Source organism: Pipra filicauda, unplaced genomic scaffold (assembly GCF_003945595.2).
Source record: "Pipra filicauda isolate LSUMZ 115617 unplaced genomic scaffold, ASM394559v2 scaffold178_size1475342_pilon, whole genome shotgun sequence".
Classification (NCBI taxonomy): Eukaryota; Metazoa; Chordata; class Aves; order Passeriformes; family Pipridae; genus Pipra; species Pipra filicauda.
Window position 1 is genome coordinate 223,522 of NW_024104285.1, and position 22,170 is coordinate 245,691.

A 22,170-nucleotide genomic window follows, 5' to 3' on the forward strand; every position below is an offset into this window, starting at 1 on the left:
CAGATTTCAGCTTTTTTTTCCCTCATCTTTTCTGACCATTTAATAGCTTGGAAGAATGCTGAATGGGATTTGCATATTGTTTCAGGGGGATGATATATTTGTTTTTATAATTCTCTATTGACAGCATATTGATAGGACACTCTGCTACAGTGCCCATGATCATGTAGTATCCTACAACATGTTGTGTAAATGAATTCACTGGATTTACAACCAATAACAAATTAGGCATGGATCTGAGTTTTAATTGCTTTCTTTGAGTAATTTCCATCATATTGACAACAGGAGAAGTCTTAGTCTGCTCATACTGTTCTGTAATATAATTTTGTATTTTATTAACAGAAATACCCTGTAACCAATTTAGCAGGCCAATAGGTATATTTAAGCCTTATTCAAATTTAATTATTTAAAAACCACACAAAATCTTGAATCAGTAACTAAACAATAAACACAGGTGATAAAAAACCTTGGTATGGTGACCCTTCATGTAACTTTTTTGGGTTTTAAAACCATATGAACTACTGGAGCATGAATTTCCATGATGGATAGAGAAGGAAATTATTACCCTACTTGACTGAAAATCATTGTAAGGCCTGCAGCCTTGGAGCACAGGACATGTGTTAGAGTTTTCTGTCTTATCATGAAAATATGGCTACAGAAGGTATGAGACAGGCACTGCAAGTCCTCACTCTTCCTTGGTCAACCATTATTGCCTTGGATGGAGGCAGGATACCGGGGACAAGACATAGTTTCGGGTTTGCCCAGCACAGTTATTTCTTCTAATGTTGTTCTCAGAGGAAGTGTCATCTAAATATTAGCAAATACACTCATTAAAGAAAAAAATCTGAGGAGAAAAAAAGAAAAATCAATTCCAGGGACATTCTGCAACTATTGCAGAGATCATCTCCTTTGGGATGACTTGGGAGTGAGATTTTGTCTCTGTGAAATTCCCAGGCCCTCCTGACGGTACAAAGAGGCAGATTTCTTAATCCAAGTATAGTCTCTGCAAACACTTTCATGTTGCACTCTTTGGAGGATGTGGGTTGGGATTTTTATTGCTGATGCTTGAGGTATCCGAAAGGGGCTCCAAGGCCACAAGTTACACCTGCTGGCAACCAAGACTTCACTGGCAGTTTGACTTTCTTAGTCTGTTTAGGAATGAAAGCAAAGGAAACTGTGGGAAGTGAATGGACAATTCACATAAAATCATAGAATACCCTGAGCTGGAAGGAAACCTCTAGGATCTTCAAAGTCCAACTCTGGCCCTGCACAGGACAGCTCTAAGAATCACACCATGTGCCTGAGAGGATTGTCCAAATGCTTCTCGAGCTCTGGCAGGAGAGGTACGTATGAGGAGATACACAGAAGAAAACTTTTTAGTCAGAAAGATAATAATGCTCTTCCTTGTGGATTAGAAGGGAGAAATAATAATAATCCTGAAGCTAAACTACATATTTACCTCTATTAACAACAAGGTAGCTAATCTTTTCAGATTAGCAGAGCCTGTTTGTAAACCTCCTCAAAACTGCACAGCTTGGAGATCCAGGCTTTGTTTGGGATATAGCTCTATGTACAGTGAATTAATAAATTAACTTCCTAAACAAAGAATCCATAGAACTTGTTGCTGCTCAACAAACAGAATGGTGACCAATCCATTGAATGCAAATTATCAGGGAAGAACAGAAAGTACAAGATGTCCCTCCGCTTTCAGAAGGGAGGTGGCTGGGGTGGTGCCCTCAAACTGAGGAGAGACACCCAGGGCTTTGACTTGTCTTTGTTTTAAAGCACCACAGCAAAGTTGGAAGGACTTGTACAAGTGTATCCAGCTCAACTAGGCAACCATTGACACAAAGAGCATTCTGCCAAGTGCTTGACTTGTTCATAAAGATCTTGGCTGACAAAACCACAAAACAGGCCAGTGAGCAAAGCAGGGTTATTCTGTTACTCTATTCTCAGCTCTAGAATTGACAGATTTTGGGGGGGTATCCCACCATTATTTTTAAACCTCATCACTCATTTGTATCCTTCTTGCTTTCAGCCATCCAAGTTATGCCAGTTTTCAACACCAGGGAATCTGGTTTCTATAACTCAATTCTTTCAGCTCTTGCATCAATTTGAGATTACCACCACACCAGTGGTCAATCTTCAGATTTTGCAACCAACATAACCTGTAGCACAATATCTCCATTGCTTTCTATTTCCTATGAAGTCTGCTAAGTAACTGCAATTTGATACATTCTTCTGACACATTCCTAGAGGGCACAAAGAGATATAACTGGTAGGAATCTCAGCACCTTATTCCATGAACTCAGCAAAGCATCAGATTTGCCCTTGGTTGTCAGAGGAAAAATAAACACATTCCTTTACAACTTATTTTTTACAAACTAACCACCTGAGAAAACCTATGGTCAATATATGGTTAAATAAATTTGTTTCTGCTGTATTTTGGGGGGGATATTGATCAAGAAAAGCTGTTCTCTGCTTTCTGTGGGTGGTGACAGGACACAGAACAAAATGTCATGACTGTGTAGCTGATATCATTCAACACCTCAGTATAATGAGATTGGAAAACAAGATTGACATGTTAAGACAAATGTGTTGTGGTAGATTAATTAATAAAGTACTTTTTCTGTATGTGTGTGACAAAGAAACGCAAAGAGCAAGCAGGCAAGGAGAAGTAAGTAATGCTTCCACAAATAATGTGGGTTAAAGTATCATTAGATTTTATAGAAGATATTATCTCAGACAAAGCCAGAGTAGGCTGATGGGAGTCATTCTTCTGCCCTCAATTATTCATAAAACAGCTTAGCTTCTACTTCATTAAGTGTTTTATAAAGATATAAACATTTACAGAAATTATATAAATATATTTTTATCTATTTTAAATAAAATTTATACTTCATAAACATAGAAAAAAATTCTGCTTAGAGAACTAATTTACAATACTTTATATTTAATTACATTTACAGAGCACATGGGATATTTTAAAATACTTAGATTTTATTTTTTTTTAAGACATCTCTGGCTAGTGACTGAGGTTATTAAATGAACAACTGTGAGCATCACAATTCATGCAGAATAAAGCACAGTTCTCTACGGCTTCATTTATGCTCTTAAAACACAAAATAATGAGAGTTTTATAATCTAAGTAGATCTTTTGTTTTTTACAGGTTCAGGTTTTGTGTTACTATTTAAGGAAAAATAACATTTTTCTCTGAAATGCAACTGTTTTTTGATTTCTGAAGCAATGTGGTGATCCTTAAGGAGTTGAGGAATTGCTCTGAACTAATTAGTTTACACCTGTCAAAAGATAGTTGGTTAAGTTATAGTAGATAACATTATCCATGTGGGAATAGCTGGTGGTGTGTAATTTGGGCACAAATTCCAGTTATGATACAACTGGAACATTTCTATATATTCTGCCATGCCAGAAATTTGATTTGAAAGTAGACTTCAATCACTCTGTTTCATAGTCTCCTATCCTTCATCTCATTAAGTCATAGTGACCAAAAGGACATGAGAATAAAACCATTTAGGACAGAAGTTCAAAAATACACAAGAAAATTTTTGTTTTACCTACCCACTTTTTCCTCAGCTCTTTCCATCTTTCTGACTCTCTTAGCCAGTTCTTTCTACACTGTCAGCAGAACATTAATGTACAAATATTAGTCCCTTCCACAAGTGTATTTGCTACTCATTCACAGAAATATACAACAGAATTACTACCTTGGGTGCATACTACACATGAACTAGTAGCAAACCTATTTAAATTGAAAACATGGACAGAAAACCCCAAACCAATGTCTGTGTTTCAAATCTGTTCTTTTTTTTTTTTTTTCCTTAAAATGCACCAAAATACAACTTTTCCATCTCTTATAACTAGCTCTGCCACATCCCCTGTGCATACACACTTCTAGCCAGAAGAAATCTCCTAATTTCTCCAGCCAGGTGACAAGGGCTCTGCAGCATTATCTACTCAAGATAAACAAACACCTGCCATGAGTTAGCCCCTATCTGATAACAACCTTGAAATGATAAGGCTACAATCAATTCTCATCAAATCTCGCTCTGAGGTGATTTTCAGATGCTGTGACACCACCACAGAGTGCTCTCACACTGACTTTGAAAACTTGGTTTAAACTGGTCACCAACCTTTAAGTTCTGATGTTACTAAACATTCAGATTTTTATTTTTGCCCTTTTTTTCCTGTTATCCTCTATTCAAATTTAAATTTATTGCTTTCCCGGTTACTTGCAAGTTTCTGTACACCACAGAAGTATTCTCTACAACAGTTTTCCAAAATGAAAGAATTTTATAGAGAAAAAGAACAACCCCCTGACTTTTTCACACCATATAATCATAGAATGAACCTGTGACAATGCCCCTTTGATATTCCTGTGAGCTTCCCTTATAGGCCATTTACTGTGCAGAGCACTAAACACTAGACAGACATCTTCAAGGAGAAACACAAGCTCAAAAGATGATTTAACTGCAGTAAAATAATTTGGAGTTATTTAGTAGAGAGTCAGAGGAGAAGAGACAGTTGATCATACTAGACCTGGGGTAAAATACTTGTTTCATTACAACACTTCCCCAATATTTATGAAAAACACCCCTGCCATCAACAAAGGTCCAGCAAGAGAAATAAAATTTGCTTATGATTTATATCTAAATTGAAAAGCACAATATATGTCGAAACTCTCGTATGTATATAATTTCTTATTCATTAAAGGATAACAAAACATGTACCATGCAATTTAGAACTAATTTGTATTTCAGTGACAGAAGTTTGATTAAGAGATGCTACTGAAACTGAAGCACCAGGACCATGCTCTGGTCTCAGATATAATGCAACTACAGTTTACAGGCATCATTTTCTTTCTGGGAAGGAGAGGCCTTCCTTAGAAGAAGATTCTGCAACTATCAATTGTGGGGGCAATCCTGTATTCCTTGTAAGTAGGGCAGCTCTGGACATAAAGAGAAACCTCAATTTTCTGACTGGGGGGGCTATTCAGAGTCTGCTACAAGGAGGTGAGTTCTGAAGAACAAGAACATTTAGCAACACACCGTTTTTTTGTGACCAGAGTATACTAACCTTAGGTACATCAGCTTCACTCAGATTTTACTAAGAGGACTCTTCAAAAACAAACCCATCTTTTGTTCACAAAACAAAACCAGTACTTAATCTTAAGTCTGTAGTAGCACAGCAAGAAAGAACTCTGAGTTTAAAACATTCATGGTTATTAAGAAACATTCACATATGGAATCATACCTGTGATACCTTCAGAATATAGAACGGGCTCCTCTCTTCACTCAGGGCAGTTACTGATGGTGCAAAGCTAACACAGACATCAAGTTTGTGTTTCCTCTTCCTCTACTGCCTTAAAGCACCAAACCAGAAGCTGTTTGAAGTGTTCTCACCTGCACTACCTAAAATGGTGATTGAAATTTTATTCTTAACAAGAAACATATGTTCCCTCACCTGACCTGAGGCAACAGCACAGACGAATACACGACTGACAGTTTAAGATTATGCTACAAAGGCTGTTTAAAAGACAGTGTGGAAGACGAAATGTGGGTATTATTTAGGACAAAAGTAAGAAAAAATGAGGACCCCTGGAGTAGACAGGAAAGGCAGTCAAGCCTAATTAAACCCATTAATCACAGAAAGTCTGCTCCTATGGAGGTCAATGTCAGCACTGTATCAATTCCTACAGCAATCCATGGGACTGGGTTGCCTTTACAGTTTTACAGTTCAGGATCTTAATTTCCCTCACTATGTGAATAAAATAATGATTCTATGTCACTCCTTTGGTTATTCCTTATATATTATACTGATGAATAAACAGGAATCAAATAGTTTACTTGTTAAGAAGACAATGACATCTAAGGAAACCTAAGTGGCTTTCACATTCTCCCTACAGCCCTAGTACATTGACAGAACCTTAAGAAATGCTAAATAAGCACATATTGGTTTACAATCTCTGTTTAATACATTAATTTCTAAAATAAAGCCGGATAAAAAACAGGGATATGTAAGAATAAAAGAGAATAGGGATATGTCAGAATAAAAGAGAATAATAAAAAGTTTCCATTCACATAATTGCTCACAAAACCCTCCAGTTTGTGAGCGATTTCCCTTGTGTTTTCAAATACATGGACTAGATTTGTCAATAAATCTGAAATCAAGACAGAATTCTAAGTTTCATGACCTAGATTCACTTCAGTCACTGAAAATATTAATTCTGAGAAAGACCCAGTAAAATGTTGTGTTGTGGTTGACTACATTAAATAAAAGATCTGGACCAGAATACTCACCTTGATTCTTGACAGCAGGGAATAATAACATGCCAAGAGCAATGAAATCTATTCTCTCTGCAATACATGTATGCTTTTCCCATTTGAATTAATGGAAGTTATACAGTCACATAAAAGGAAAAATTGTAATCCCAAGCAGCTCATCAGAAAGAAAATGTAATTTAACCTGTAGCTCTAATAATAATCTGTATCTAAAAAGACAATGAACAGTTACTCCTTAGGTCCATATTATGCTCTAAAAAATTAAAATCTCTGCATATGTGATTAAAAGTTAAAATCAGACTCATTTTACTGAGAAGAATCTGTCTTTCTAGTTTGCTGCTTCCCAGGCCTCCTAATCTGAATGTTTCAGCAGTCTTTAGGAGAGGACAGAGTCAGCAGGTCTCCAGCCTCATCCAATATACATTCTGGCAGACTAAAATCAATACACCAGGATTTGTCTGCCAGCTTCTTTATCCTCATTCCCATTTGCTGCTGACTCTGGCCTCTCCCTGAAGTCTTCTGCACCTGTTACTGTCTGAAAAATTTGTACTCCTCCAGTTTACAAATTACTTAACCACTCCAGTAAAACGAAGGGAAGAAGTTCTCCTTCCTGGCCATCCTAGAACCAAGACCTTGGATGGAAGTGGCACCTTGGCAGAGGCACTTGGAGGGGTTTTGCAGCTACATCTGCTCCATCTGTTCTTACTACGCTGACAGGACCCTCAGCCAAGAAGGCTGCACATCAGAGGCCAACTTGCCACTGTAACTGTATGATTAGTGTTGTCAGGCTTGCAATAAGTAAATTCTGCAAGTTTTACGTTACAATTTTGCTGCAATCATTTCTCATATCCCCCCAGAAAATGTACCCATATGTACATATGTATAGCCAAGCACAAGTGTGGCTTTATACTTTTTTCACCCCACAGATGCTTTATAAGCCTAGAAATGACCTGAAACTAAGTTTATTGATGCAGCAATGCAGCACATATCTAGAGATCATAATATCTGGTTTCACCAAAAAAACCCCACAAAACAAAACAAACAAACCAAACAAAACCCGAACAAAACCAAAGAAAATGAAACCCCCATGAAACAAACCAAACCAACCAAACCAAAACCAAAACAGACAAACAAAACAAAACCCCACAAAACAAACAAACAAACAAACTTCAGGCAGCATAAATTTTTTTAAGACTTTGTACTAATTTGGATAATTTGCTACCAACAATAACTGAATGGTGCTTTACAGGCACCGGTCAAAACAATAGGTGCCCTACATTGTCTCATATGAAATTAGGGAATTGTTCCCTGACTCTTTTCCATGCACACATTAAGTTTTTCATTGCTTTTAAGGGATTTATCTATTTGTCCTCCAATTCTCCTGTAGGCTAAAGGAAAGAGCTAAATGAGCAACTGTTGCTCTCCAAGGATTTGGGGGTCTGTAACTATGTCTAACCATAAGACTAAGTTAGCCATCCTTTTTTACTCTATTATCTCATTTTACAATAGCTGAATGTCTTCAGACTGAAAGAGGACAGGTTGAGATTGGATATCATGAAGAAATTCTTCCCTGTGAGGGTGGGGAGGCCCTGGCACAGGTTGCCCAGAGAAGCTGTGGCTGCCCCATCCCTGGAAGTGTCCAAGGCCAGGTTGGACGGGACTTGGAGAAACCTGGGCTAGTGGAAGGTGTCCCTGCCCATGGCAGGGCATTGGATGATGACCTTTAAGGACCCTTCCAAACCAAACCATTCTTTGATTCCATGATCTTATGATTCTATGATTATTTTTCATGATGGTCCCTATGGTTTCCAATTTTTATGACCTTGTCAGTGCTGCCCCACATCTGAGGAAATTCTGCTTATTTCTACTGGCAACATTACTCTAGTCCAAAATAATCCTAATTATCTCATTGCATAAGACCCCCATCTCCAGGGAAATTAGGCACATGAAAACAAGGATTCTTTAAGATTCAAAGTTGCAACTCTTTTTACCTCTGGAGAGGCTTCAACACAGAAATACTGCAAACCATTGGTAGTTCAGTATGTTCATGTCTGTGCTCAATTCTAACAAGATTTAGCAAATGTTCCTTCAGTCAGGAAGCTCAGCTGAAAAACTCTGTGTCAGTCTTTCAGACAGTTGAATAGTTCCGTAATTCCTCTGTGTAATTCAGGTAACAAACAAAAAGCTTGCAGCTGCATGAAAACTTTAAACCTTACAATCATGGCATATACAAATAGTAGTATTATATTAGATGTATTTCTGTCACTACATTTCCTTGCATAAACTGACAATAAATCATCTTTTTATTATTATTTTTGGGGTGCTGTTGCAGTTTGTCTTTTACAAAACCTAATTAAGCTGATGCATCATACACCACTCAAAATTGCTTTATTTAGCCTGGAATTAGTCTGATTTGTTCCATTCTAAGGTGAGTATTTTTCTCCTAACACTACTCCTGGGAACCTTTTAGCTAGAAAGACATCATTTTCATTAGTATTGCCTCCCTATACTACTAACACCAAATATTGACAATTCTTACTACATGTTCTGAAAAAAAATGAAAAATAATAACAATAAAATCTCATTAGCACTGAAAAACATATAAGGTTTTTTTCAACTAATGCATCAGTTCTGACACTCTTGTTATTTATGAACAAGTTCAAATCATTTATATTAAAACTGAGACAAATTAAATCAAGACCTTGAAAAACCCAGAGTCTGCTTAGTTATTAAAAAAACTCCAAATATGAAGTATTCGTGTCAGGTGCACCTTTATGAATTATAACTCTTTCAGGGTCTGTTTGGAATATTTTAGAGAACACATTTGACAAGCAAGAGTAGCTTGCTTTGGATTAGCCTGGGCTTGTTTCCTGATGGTTTTGGGTCTTTTTAAGCAGAAATCTTACATCTCCATTGCTTACTCAGGTAAGAGGATGCATTTATGCTCCTTGCTTTCTGTTCTGTGCATTTGATAAGGCTGAAGCTTTACTGCTTGGCATTTCCATGACATACAAGGTAGACACCAAAAAACCAAAGAGGTGGTTTGCTGGGAGTTAAAGCTGGAAGAAAAAAAAAAAAGTTATTTTACAGTATTTCAGAAGCACTTTTAGGACACACTTTGATTCTTTTCCATGAAGAAGCTTCTCTAGGAGCCATCCCAGAGAACGGAGTCCTGATAACGATCCTTTCCATGTGAACTCTGTAAATTCCATCCGCTGGAATGAGTAAAAATACAAATGATCTCAGACACTGGAACAGACAGATCACCTGGGGTTGTTTCCCTCTGCAGTGTTATTTGGCAGGCAGCTGGGCAGTTCTTTTCCCCACAGCTTGCTACATCTGCAGGTCTGCTGCCCTTTCCCTGTCCCTGCCAGGCCAGCTCTGTTACCCTTCCAGCTGACAAGGCTGATCCTCCCTCAGCTTCCCGTGCCAAGTTGTCACAGAGCTGGCAAATCACTCCTACCTTCGTGTTACAAGCCCCATGCCCCACTTACAGGGTCTCCTTTCCTCTCATCTCTGCTCTTTGTTCTCCTTTCTCTCTGCTGTCTCAGTCTCCAGGGTTTCAGTCCAGGAACTGGAAGGCTGGGCAGTGATCATGGTGATACAGGAGGCAGGGACAGACACTCCCCCTGGTTTTACACACAGTTCCCATATCTCAGCTCTCTGGGTGATGCACCCAAGGTTACAACGAGGTACCAAGGAATCAAACTGAGCTTTCTCCAGTCTGGGATGCAGCAAATTTGACTTTGCAGACTCCTAGGAACCCCTTTAGCACTCTCACGTTTAGCTTCTACGTTAACTCTGCCACTTCTCACTTTGACCACCTGTATTATCTGTGCCACCCTGTGCTGGACTAGGTCATGTCCTAAAACTTTCACATCAGTAGCAGCAAAAACTGCCTTTCTAAGAGCCCTCCACAGCCTACAAATCCATCAGTTGGGTGAAGGGGAATGGAGATTTATGAGGAACAGTGGTGGTTGTTGATCAGAAACTTGCAGTGAAAGTTGCAGATGCAGTGAATGAAAGCAGTTTGCTAAAACATTCCTGTGACAAAAACAGGCAAAATAACTCTGAAAAGGTTAAAACATTTCATCTTGACATAAAGAAGTACTTTGATTTTTTAAAATTTGAGACATTATAATTTTTATTATTTCCAAACACTATATTGTGTTCCCCACTCACCTTTTTAATTCTGTAGAATGCAAATGAGATTTCATCTGGTTCGATGAAATCCTGTTTTTTTTAAACCAGGAACTGACAGCAATTGCTGTTTAAAAAAACCCCAAAACTGCACTGCACGTGACTGCAGCATTTCATTCTCTTTTTTCTTTTCATTTCCATGTTATTAAAAGCACTCTGGATCATTGAAAAAAAATGCATGGGTGGAATGACCATGGGCCAAATAATTCCATAGACTGGGAATGATTTTTGGTAACACTGTGTCCAGATATTATTAATCCTTCTGATGTTCATTGTAATGATGCAATAATGAAGAACTAATGTGTTATTAATGAGGAGGTAATGCTGTATATTCTTCACAGAAATTCCATTATAATTGGCCAATCAATGTACCACTGTTTCAAACTGTTAATTTGTTTTTAAGAGAAAATGTAACACAAGTTAACAAATGTAGTTTTAAGTAAGGCTGAGGCCAGCTATTTTTCAATGACCTTCTTGGCTCTTTTGGAAAGCTTTGCCAACTCAGTCGATTACAAAGTGAGAAGGCAGAGTGGTTTCAAAACAATTATAAAAGCTGCCAATAAATTTCATTCAACCCCTCTCGCTTAAGCACGAGGTCAGCAATGAGAGAAAAAGAGTGACTTTGAAGTCCAGAATGCCAGTTTTTCATTGAATGGGTTCTAAATCATAAAAAAAAGCCTTGGATTAATGTGGGCACCTTGATACCTCCCCAAAAGGCTCAATTTTTGAAGTAATTGTGCTTTTTAGGGAAATTCGGGTCTTCTAAAGAAGTTTAAGATTGGGCACCCAAATTCTGTGGCATTTCAATATTATTATTATTGCTGCTACTACTGTGGAATTGTCCTGTTCATTTTAATTTATCACTAAACTCTTTATATTAAGAAACCAGAAAAGTAGAATATAAGGAATGTGAAGAAATCTCATGACAGTTCCACTCCTTAAGAGCATCTAAGCTTAAAAGAATGTATTGAAAGAAGCCTCTGGCTTAGCAAATTAATTTAACATGGGGTAGGAGGGAGCTTTCCAGGTTAAGGATGCAATTTTCTATATACTAGTTTTGATATCAAAGTTATTATTTCTGCAGTCATTCATAGTGTTAATACCCATTGTAAATACCCAGTGTAGTTCTGCCCAGATTTGAACAGAACTTCAGGATATTATACAGCCATTCTATCTATTCTATTCCATTTCAGTGGAATTATGTTGGTTTGGGCACATTTTTCAAAATTTTAAGTCCATGAGTCCAGAAATGCCAACACACTCAGACACATGTTAAGGCAATTCTGTTTCCAGAAAACCAGAAGATTCTGTGTTCATTCCAAGCATTAAAAAAAAAACCACAAAGCAACCTTTTCAAAAGTACATGAACAGAGATTTTTTTTTCTTCCATTTCATTCTTCTTCTGAATTACTTTGATTATTTCGAAATGTTACTCTAATCTTAGGATAAATTCTCCAGGCCAGTTAGCCAAAGTGCTCTGACTCCAAGACTGTGGAACAGCTTCACTGGGTGTAGCAGTGTCACTCTGAAAAACTAATCTTGGATAATATTCATAAACATATTTTCAGCTTTAAAACACCAAGAAGCCAATTAAACTGTTTCTAAGCTCTTCAGAAGTTGGGCTTTGGTATTCTTTCAAGGAAAGCAAGAGGAATGATTCAGTGTTGATTTTAATTTCTCAAACTTTTAATGCCTGAACGCAGACCTTTTAGTTTTGTTTTACCTCATTACTTAAGTAATAAGTTTTAAAGAGAAGAGGTTTTAAACTGTTTGAGCACTTTAGAGGGAGTTCTTCCTACTAACTTTAACTAGAGTTATAAGATTGTTGTTTGTAATGTTGTGATCTAAAGTGTCTCTCAAAAGAAAATGACAGACTTTTAAATTTGATTTTCTAACAAACCTTCTAAACATTCTACATGATAATATGCTGCTTAAGAAACCTGCATTTGTCTCTCTCATAAAGTAGATGTAAGATTTTACCACTATACTAAAATCCTTCCTTATTACTCTATATTAAGGCTGCCCAAATAACACAGGCACATCTTTCACTGGAGGTAATGGGTGCTGTAAATTAAAGTTTGAACCTTATATAAAGTCCATGCACACATTTCTGTTAACCCATTTAGTATGTAAAGACAGTCTAGGAAGAAAACAAATAAACCCACCCCTAGACTTTTTACACTCATAACTTCAGTGTAAAATGAGCCAATTTCTTTTTTTCCTTTTTTTGCCTGAGAAACATTCATATACTATATACATAGAAAAATATTTCTAATGAAATCACTAAACATGGCAAAACTTTCTCAAGTGATGATTTATTATTCTGATATTTTTCTGCTGGAAGAAAAAAAACAATGTATATAAACCATGAAATATGCAGTCCCTTTAAAATGACTTCACTTAAAAGTGGTGTAACTGAAAAATAATGTTGTTTGAGAACATGCAAGCATTGATTTCAGTCTTCAGGCAATACACTTCTCTGTGTATTTGTCACAATTCAATTTACATCCACAACTAGCAGAGTATCAGCACAGCATCTTGACTCAGCTGGCAGGACTCGGTGAAAAACTCACGTGGGAACCCTCAGTCTGACTTTCACTGTGACTGCAGGGCATGGCGTGGCAGGAAGATTTGGTTCCTACTGAGTGGCTAAACATGCAGGTGTACTAAGGATAATGCTGATAGAAAAGGGGCATTAAAATTGTCCCTCACCCCACTACCAATCAGAGCTGTAGAGAGAGATTGGTTCCAGCTTTACCTGTGAAATTAATATTCTTATCTTACTGGGATACATTTCATTTTTTTTGCTGTATTCTTGTCTTACCTACACCACCAAAACCTCTAAGAAATAGAGTAAAGATGCAGATGAGAAGGATCTCAAACTGCTTGTAAAAAAGTCACATTGAGCAGGTTATTATATCTCATGTCATGCACACCCTCAATCTACAAAATCCAGCGTGTACCACTCTAAGCACATGTCGTCAGAAAGTTGCTGTTTCGATAATCCAAAACACTTTCACCTTCTGGAATCAAATAATAATTCTATTTTAAAGGCTCTCCAGTCCTTAATTTCCTTGTTTTAATGGCCACATAACTTCATAGGGGCCTCAATACTGTTCCTATCTCACAAGATGCAGGAGCAGCCACAGTGCCATTACAACACTGTGTTATTTTCTTTTTCCCACTGAGCAAAAATCCATTGAAACCAACGGCACAGGCATCCTATAAATTCTAAATGGACTTTGTATCATAAAAATAATACATAATGCATTCTTTGCCCAGCAGTTCACAGAACAGGGCTCTAATCATATAAAGCACATGAGCAGCCATTTCTTTCAGACGCTACAGAGGGTTGAGACGCTCTCAAATGTAAAGCAATTCTATCCCATCATATTCTCTTTAGCCTCTTGGTCCCACTCTGCTGCAGGTTTTGCTGGAAGATGGGAACACAGAAATAGATTTTCTGTTTCCCTCCCCTGCACAAATACTGGGAGCAGAAAGAGTGAACTGAGGAGAAAGGAGGTGAACGAGAACCCCCCCACCCTGCCCGTGTCCAACCGTGCTGTGTCCCAGCTCCCAGAAGCTTCCTCATTATTCCCAGGACATTTGTACAAGTGAAAGCAAGAGCAAAGGGACCACGAAAAAATGAAAACAAAATATGTAGTTAATTTGCAAAAAGTGATCAAGTGAGTTGTGGTTTTCAACCTATTTCTAGAAGCACAATCCAGCACTTCTGGACTAGAAGCACCAATGCAATGTTTTCAAAATTGGCCAGATTCCCTACAAGAACTTCTCCCTTTTGAATTTCTACAGGAATAACAGAAAATTATCAGCATTCTCAAGATCAGATAATTTAAAACCCCAGGGATTTCTGTAGTTTCCTACTCTTATTGGGTCAAGCTCTATTCGATCCCTGGAGTTGCTTACCTACTTCAAACTTTTTAGTTTACCTATGAAACTATTCCAAGAATAAATGGATTATTTCTCTTCTGTCTCCAGATATCCTCAGTCCTGGTCCTTTGCCTCACAGACTTGACTTTTATTTGATTTCCACTGTTCCAGTAAGCTGACACATTGCCAGATCTGCTTTGGAAATCATATTCTTTTATTTATCAGCTTGCAGAAGCTTTAAAGTCTCCCCACATCACTGGGCCAGCGTGCCCCAATCCAATGGAAAGGAAACATTTCTGAGGGGTGAATGGGATGAGAGTGAGGGATGGGGAGGAGAAATAAAAAACAAAAAGAGAGAGAGAAGGAAAAAAAAAAGACATGGTCAAGGTGAGTGTCAGCAATATATGGTGCTTGTTAGCAAGCCACCTGTCAGGTAGGACTTCTAATTGATTTTGTAGTAGCCATCACATAGAAAATAAAACTCTCATCCTATGCCCACCTAGAAAACAATTCCAGCATTTTACAGGGAACAAGGTCTAAACCTACTATTTTCCTCTGGTAGCTCTGGTCATTTTTAATACTTTGTATTCAGACTGCTACAGAAAGGATACAGAATGGAAATCAGGCCCCTTACATATATTTTAAATACTAAATCTGACTTTTAGGAAACTATGTTTTCTTCATATGCAAAAATCCTGCTGCATTAAAAAGTTTCCTAAGTTTCAGCAACAACAAAATTACTACTAATTTGTGAAAACTGTGTTAGTGCCTGCAAACCTTTATGGTAAATTATGCACGGGAGCATGGAAATGCTAATGAAAAAAGGATTTCATTTACAAATGATTAGTACAAATCAGCAGTCACTGTAGTTATGCCAGTCTAATTTATTTCCTTGTAGAACATGCTGTTTGCCAGGTTTTGGCCATTTATTTCTATACTGTGAAACATCAACTTTTCCGACTTTAATGTCACATTATCTTTTTTACCCAAAGAAATGTTCTTTTTTTTTCAGAAGGTCTTAGTAGAATGAAGTCCTTGGGTTCAAAGTTAACTCTTTTGATTAAAATATTTGTAGGAAAGCTGCAATAAAAATTATGCCCTTTTATACAGAAGGAATTGCTGAAATTACTGTGGTTTGTACTAATGTGTTGAAGTACATGCATATAATCACCTTCACTGGAGCTTATAAAAGATTTTTTCACTCAGCATATAATTTTAAAAATTTATTAAAATTTCCTCACTACATACATAAGGCTTTTGGTAGGGATTAGACCTCCTTGGAAATAAAACCTTAGTGAGTCAGCATTCCAGAAGCATTCTACGGGTCTTTAAATGAGAAGAATCCATAGTGAAAGACTAAATCACTATGTTTTTTGACCAAAAGTTCAACGTTGGCTGGAAAATCAATAATTCCTTATATGAAACAGATCCAAATGAAATGAAAACATGGGGTTCTAGGGAGTTATAAAAACATGTTGTAGGAATCACTTCAAGGTTAATTATTAAACAGAGAATGTGGATCTTTGTAGTGGTGGTGATGTTCTGTGGATATTGTCAGAAACAGTCAAAATAAAAAACAATATTTTCCTCTACACAGAAATTGTTACTTTCTGTTAAATCCTTTAAAATATTCCAGGCCGGGGAGTTTCATCAGTGAGATTCTCCATTTAGATGCAAAAGGAGATTTTTGTCCTCGCTTCTGTGGCTGTTTAGAAGTTCGGCAGAAATTTTACAGCTGAAGTTTGGTCAAGTCAATAAAAATATTTGCAAGCCTGAAAAGCCTGAAGAATTAGACAACTGGTTCTACAATTCTGGCCTGAAAAACAGGCCACACAACACTCCAGCTGCCTCCAAAACCAGCCTGTGAGCAGACTATTAAAAAATACTAAAGTTGTGGAAAACAGACTTCCTTCAAGCCTGGATCAGACAATGATTCTAATTGCACAATCCACCCAAAGCAAATACATACATAATGTGCAATGCACATTTGCCTTTGACAGCTTTATTTGTTCATTAAACATTTATGTTGGATGGCTTTTAGCATCGCAGTCCATGGTATTCATCTAAACTTGGCTGGAAAATTAACAGCTTAAGTAGTCCCATATTTTATCATATTAACCCCTCTTTGGATTTTTACTGAGTAGTTATGATAAAAACTGACCTAAACTGGGCATTTCAAAATTGAATTTAAAGAATGCTTTTGCTAACATTAATTGTTTGGGGCTTTTTTCATACTATTATGTGGTACAGCTCCTTTCTCTGCTAACTTGGTAACAGCAAATTGATTGTAATCACTCAGACTAAAATGGGATTTCTTTTATAAGCAAATCAAGAACACAACTATTGGGAAGGGTTTAGCTATCAAATTAACATTGTAACCTGCTTGGAAACTACTTCCTACCAAACAGCATGTGGAAAGATTTCCAGGAAACTCATGCTATATATAGTACTTCAAAAACAATTATTCATACACTTGTAATTTCTTGTTCTATTAGCTAAATGCATCTACTGCAAATCTAGCTAAGGGAAGGAGCAGGGATGAAGGGAAAGAGTGAAATACTTCCTATAATTTCATGATCAGAATAATCAGAAGTTACCCTAAAATAGGCCATAAGCTTAAAGAAGTATTGCAATTGAAACCTTTAAAATTCTTTACTGTATGGAATAGTATCAAGGAATGATTCAAGCAGGCATTTTGATGGTTTACATGTAACATGTGCCTGAAAACAAGAAAAATCCAAAATGGAACTGTACATTGTGCAAAAAAGGATAAGGAACTATAGATTCTGTGGGATCTTCTACTAGTCTTGTTCCAAGGTTATCCTCCTTGTTTTCAATGACATTGTGAAGACTTGCCAAAGCATTTCAAATGAAATGCAATTTGCTGATAATTTTAAATATCTTTGAGCTTAGTTTAGTGATATTTTTGCATGCAAATAATGAACATCTAGAGAAAAGATTGGTGTCAGACATGGCAGTTTTAAAGGCACAATGTTCACGTGATGTTTTCTGAGACAACAAAAATAAGTGTCCTCTTCTTTTATAATTTATGGGGTTTTATTTTTTCAGTAGTGCTTACAAACTTATCTGTCTGTGAATTTGCTATCTGTATAGGTACCCATCATCATCATCTCACTGTATCACAATGTAGTAAACACCTGTTTTCCAGGGAAAAGGTTCTTTTCCCAAGCAGCTAACAAAGGAAGGTGAGAGCAGGTGGAGGCACAGGAATCCTGCCATACCCAACAAAGCCTGAACACCCTGCTGATTGGCCCCACACAGAACTTCATGATGTTCACAATCTCCAAACTGATGGTCCAGAACCCTCTCAGAGAAAAGTAAGAAAACAAAACCGAGTATGCAAAAAATTATCAGAGGGATAATAGAGAAAATCTGAAAGCTTGAATAATTACTTCTCTGGGAGTGCACAGCATTGGTCATCTGTCAGTATTTCTTACTAGCCCTTTCTCTGGAAATCTACATCTTAATTTCAGCCATATATACCCAGACAATCTTTTGCTGTTGCTTGCTAAAACCAAAATAGTCAGGTCTTATCCCTATGAAAAAATGTACCAAGTGATTTGTCTTCCAGGACAATTCACCTTCTTTGCTTCCTTGCAAATGGAATCCACTGAAGTGGTAAGGCTTCCCTAATAACACACAAAAGTTGAAAATTTGGTTGTGATGTTAATAATTCCACAAAAATTGACAGTAACTTGATAAGGTGCTGCCATTATTAGATGCTGTTCCATCATTAATAGAAACTGCCTCTGAGGTAAGTCTGTGTTCCACAACATCCTCAAAGCACCCTATTTATGTGCTTTTACCTGTCCATCTGGCTCATTGGTCATACATACTTTTTATTCTTTTGGCAACTACCTTAAGCATTTTGATGCAAAATTGTTTGCTCCTGAAGATTGTATTATCTTCTAAGGGCAAAATTCACTCCTGATGTGCACATTCTGGAAAGCAGCTATGAGGGTGACAGTTGTCAAGACAAGCTGGGGAAGAGGAGCAGTGCAGGAATAACTGATGTGATGTGTCAGATACTGGATGTGCTGATGATCACCCACATCACCAGCGCAGCAGCATCCCAGTTTTGAGTTCTTACTTTATATACACTTTATGGAAAGCAGAAATGAAGACATGGGGGAATGACAACAATGGAAATGATGGATGCACAACCCAAACTTTCCCTTGTTCATGCACCTGCAGGTTTTCTACAGTTACTGTGTCATCTGTCAAATCTTTTGCCATAAGGAAACTCTTAAATCTAAGCTAGCAGATACAAAGATTTCACCCCTAGTTATAACACATCACCAAATTTTGGATAAATCCAGCGTCACTAGAATTTCCACATGCACATCTAATACAGAATATAATAATTTTATACTGGTGAACTACTTAGTAAATGCTTTTTTGAAGGGATCCAGAAGAGAATGAAACATTAAAAGCCTTCAGGAATTCCAGCTAAGATTGGTGAGTATGACTTGACTGAGCTGTGCAAGACTGAACAAGCTCTCAGAGTTGCAGCTACAAGTTTGACATAAAAGACATGTTCCTCCTTTTCTTCTCCACCAGCAACCACACACCTTCTCTGGGAAGTGGCCTCTGTGCCAGAATGCAGATGGATGATTAGCTGTGCAGATTGCAAATATCAGGGTGGCATTTTAAAAAATTGAGGGGATTCTGAGAAAGCTTGTAAATCCTCTCCAAGACACTGATAAGTTTGTTCTTCACCTTATTGATATACAATAGGCATTCAGAATGGTTGAATAGGATGATGAATGAAATGTAAACATGCTGGTCTGTTATTTTGGCCCAACATTCCCTGAATTTCTCATCTGCAGCTCTTGAATGTTTCATACTGTACTTCTTCAGTGGAGCTTCTTCAGCACCAAGGTAAGACAGAACAACATTTTTGATTGTATTGCCTGTATTCTCATAAAACTTGTAATTCAACATACACAGTTAATTTGAATTTCTGGTGCTGATGTGTGCCTGCCAGAGAAAGCACCTTCTACAGTTCTGTGTGAGTTCCTGAGGTGCTGCTGCCTTCACTCCTGTCAGAGAAAACTTCTCTGAAGTACATGTTCAGTGATTTAACTGGGGCAATAGTGCAGCTGCTTCTCCTCAATTCTTCATCTGCATATGTATTTCATCAACAGCTGCAAATTGCACAGAGAATTTAGGAAAAAAAGAACCTTTTAGTAAAAGCCAGTCTGGTTTTTATCGTTTTGCTAAGTAGGGTTGTGATCAAATCTCCACTGCCTATTGCAAGAATCAGGAAACCTGTTTTGCTCATGTAATGCAACATGACTTTATTAGTATTATATAGACTTGGATGAGTTGCAATGTAACGTGTGATAAAAATTTCCATATCTATATCCATCATTCCATAAATGGCCAGGAAAAAAATATACAGCCCTGTGTATACTAATCTGAGTATCACAAAACCCTCTATAATTTTTCCATCTGTTTTTTTTTCTAGTGCTGCATTTTCCACTAGGAAGGCCTTTAAAATTAATACCTCTTGAAGGAAAAAAAGCAACATAGAACAGGGATAGTCTCAGCTTTGCTTGCTGCCCACCTAGAGCAGGGTGATGAGGGCTGGCAGTGGGGCTGCAATAGTATGTTAGAATTAAGGCTTACTTCAAATGTGCAAACTAGCTTTTACTGAGAGCTTTACAAAGGGTTCCAGCAAGATACTAATCAATTCTGTTCTGTGGATAGTCCCAGCAGAACACATATTTATCTTTATTATATATCTATATTTATCTATATCTATTTATTTATCTCTATATTATTATATTTATGGTGTCATTATTAGGAAGGGGAAAAAATTAAGATTACTTTTTTTCTCACAAAGAGATAAAAAACTGACTACTGTAAGAAGTTTCACAGTCTCTCTACTCCATAAGAAAACCTAATGAACTTTAATCTTACTTTTTCACTAAAAAAATGTTTTTAATGTTTAATTTTTGCTTTTTCATACTAAATGACTGAAAGAGCCTAAAAAATTAGCCTAACCTAAATTGGAAGCAATCACCATGTTTTATTAACTGTGAGGATTATCTTCTGGAGAGCAATCACAAAACTATTGAATATTTTACTTTTCTCATCTGTGATTTTTTCTTCTGTCTCATTAGAAAACAACCCAGTGAATAAATCATTCAGTGCCCAATTCTGTAGATTCAGCTCCCATTAAACACATTGTAAGAGAACTCAGCATCTCAAAAGGACAGACTTCTCATCAGCCTCCTCTTTCCTGCAGTCTTCAACAATCTAGCTTTTCAATTCCTAAATCTTTTTTCAGCTTGATGTGTATATGTGTTCTTTTACTGTGCTGCTATAGATCACCCAATGATGTGATTGATACATGTAATTAAACTAAGGTAGCTGATTAGCTGATACACAGGTTGACAGATAATTTTCCAGAACTCCAAATTAAACACAAGGAGTAAACACTAGAAATCAAATTTTGGCCAGGAAAAGAAAAGCAGTTGAAATTTTTCCACTGAAATGCTCCGGATTTTTCTTTTAATGGGAATACTGCAGTTGCTCTAGGCAGAAAAAAATCACACATAAAGCTATTCCTCAGTCTATTTTATTAGGGGAAGAATTTAGCTATTATTCTACTAATGCTTATCACTCAGACACCAGCACAAATCTTTTTGTTATTTTCTCTTTCCTCTCTCCTTAGTTTTTATAGGAGTTTCATAACTGATTAGCCCTTGGGCTCTTTTGTAATTTGTGGTGCAAGAAAGCATCGCTCCAGGAGATGTGTAATCTCATTGTCTGTGCCACAAAAGTTAGGATTACATGTAATCCCATTTTCTCTGATCACAGCAGGTGCCAGTAGAGGTACATAACATTTTCAACAAGAAAATGTGACTAAGGAAGATGTACTCTGATAATACCTGACAGAGGTCTGTATGGAGGGGGAAGTGCTGTGTTTGATGTCAGGGCACTGCAGTGTCCTCTGCTTTGGAGCAGAACCTTCTGAGAGTCAAAGGTCACTTCCAAAACAAGTGTTTTTGATAAAGCTACAAATATCTTTTCTGCAGTGTCCTCATATCTTCAATAATTCACCATGGCTCTGCCACTGTTTGCTGCTGGTGACTCTTGTCATGTGCCATGGCCTTCATAAATGGCAAGGAGTTGATCATTTCAGATCACACATCCAAAATTTCCAGCCAGCAACCTGCACAAGGCCTGAAAACTTACTGCTGGTTATCCCATTTCCATGTGGCACAGGGGAAAGAGAAACTGTGCTCAGAGACTCCCCTCAAAGCTGCAAGTGTTCCTCAGATTAGGAACAAATATGGGTTTCCTGGTCAAGCTGGAATCACGGATTAGAAACACAGGAAAACCAACCTCTTAGATGGAGTTATTTGTTTTGTGGCAGGTCTGCTCATTTCTCTTTTGAAGTAGCCTGGGAAACAATTCTGATGGTGTTCTATAGCAAAACACAAATGTACCTTAATATTACATAGCAAAAATTACTATTTTTCTATCTTAATAGAAAAAAAGGAAAATGTATTTCAGGCTAAAAAAGAGAAAATGAAGAGACATTAAGTTCTGAAGATTCTATTACTTAGGATTACTTCAGGAGCTTGTTTAATTTTGTCTTTAGTTTTCATCATGGGAACAAATTCCATGGGAACATGAGAGAAATCACTGTTCTAACATCTAATGATGATTGACTCTCTTTTTGGTATGAATGAGTTGCCTCTAGCTTATCTAAACAAAAAGAAAAAACCACGAAGAAAATACCACAAA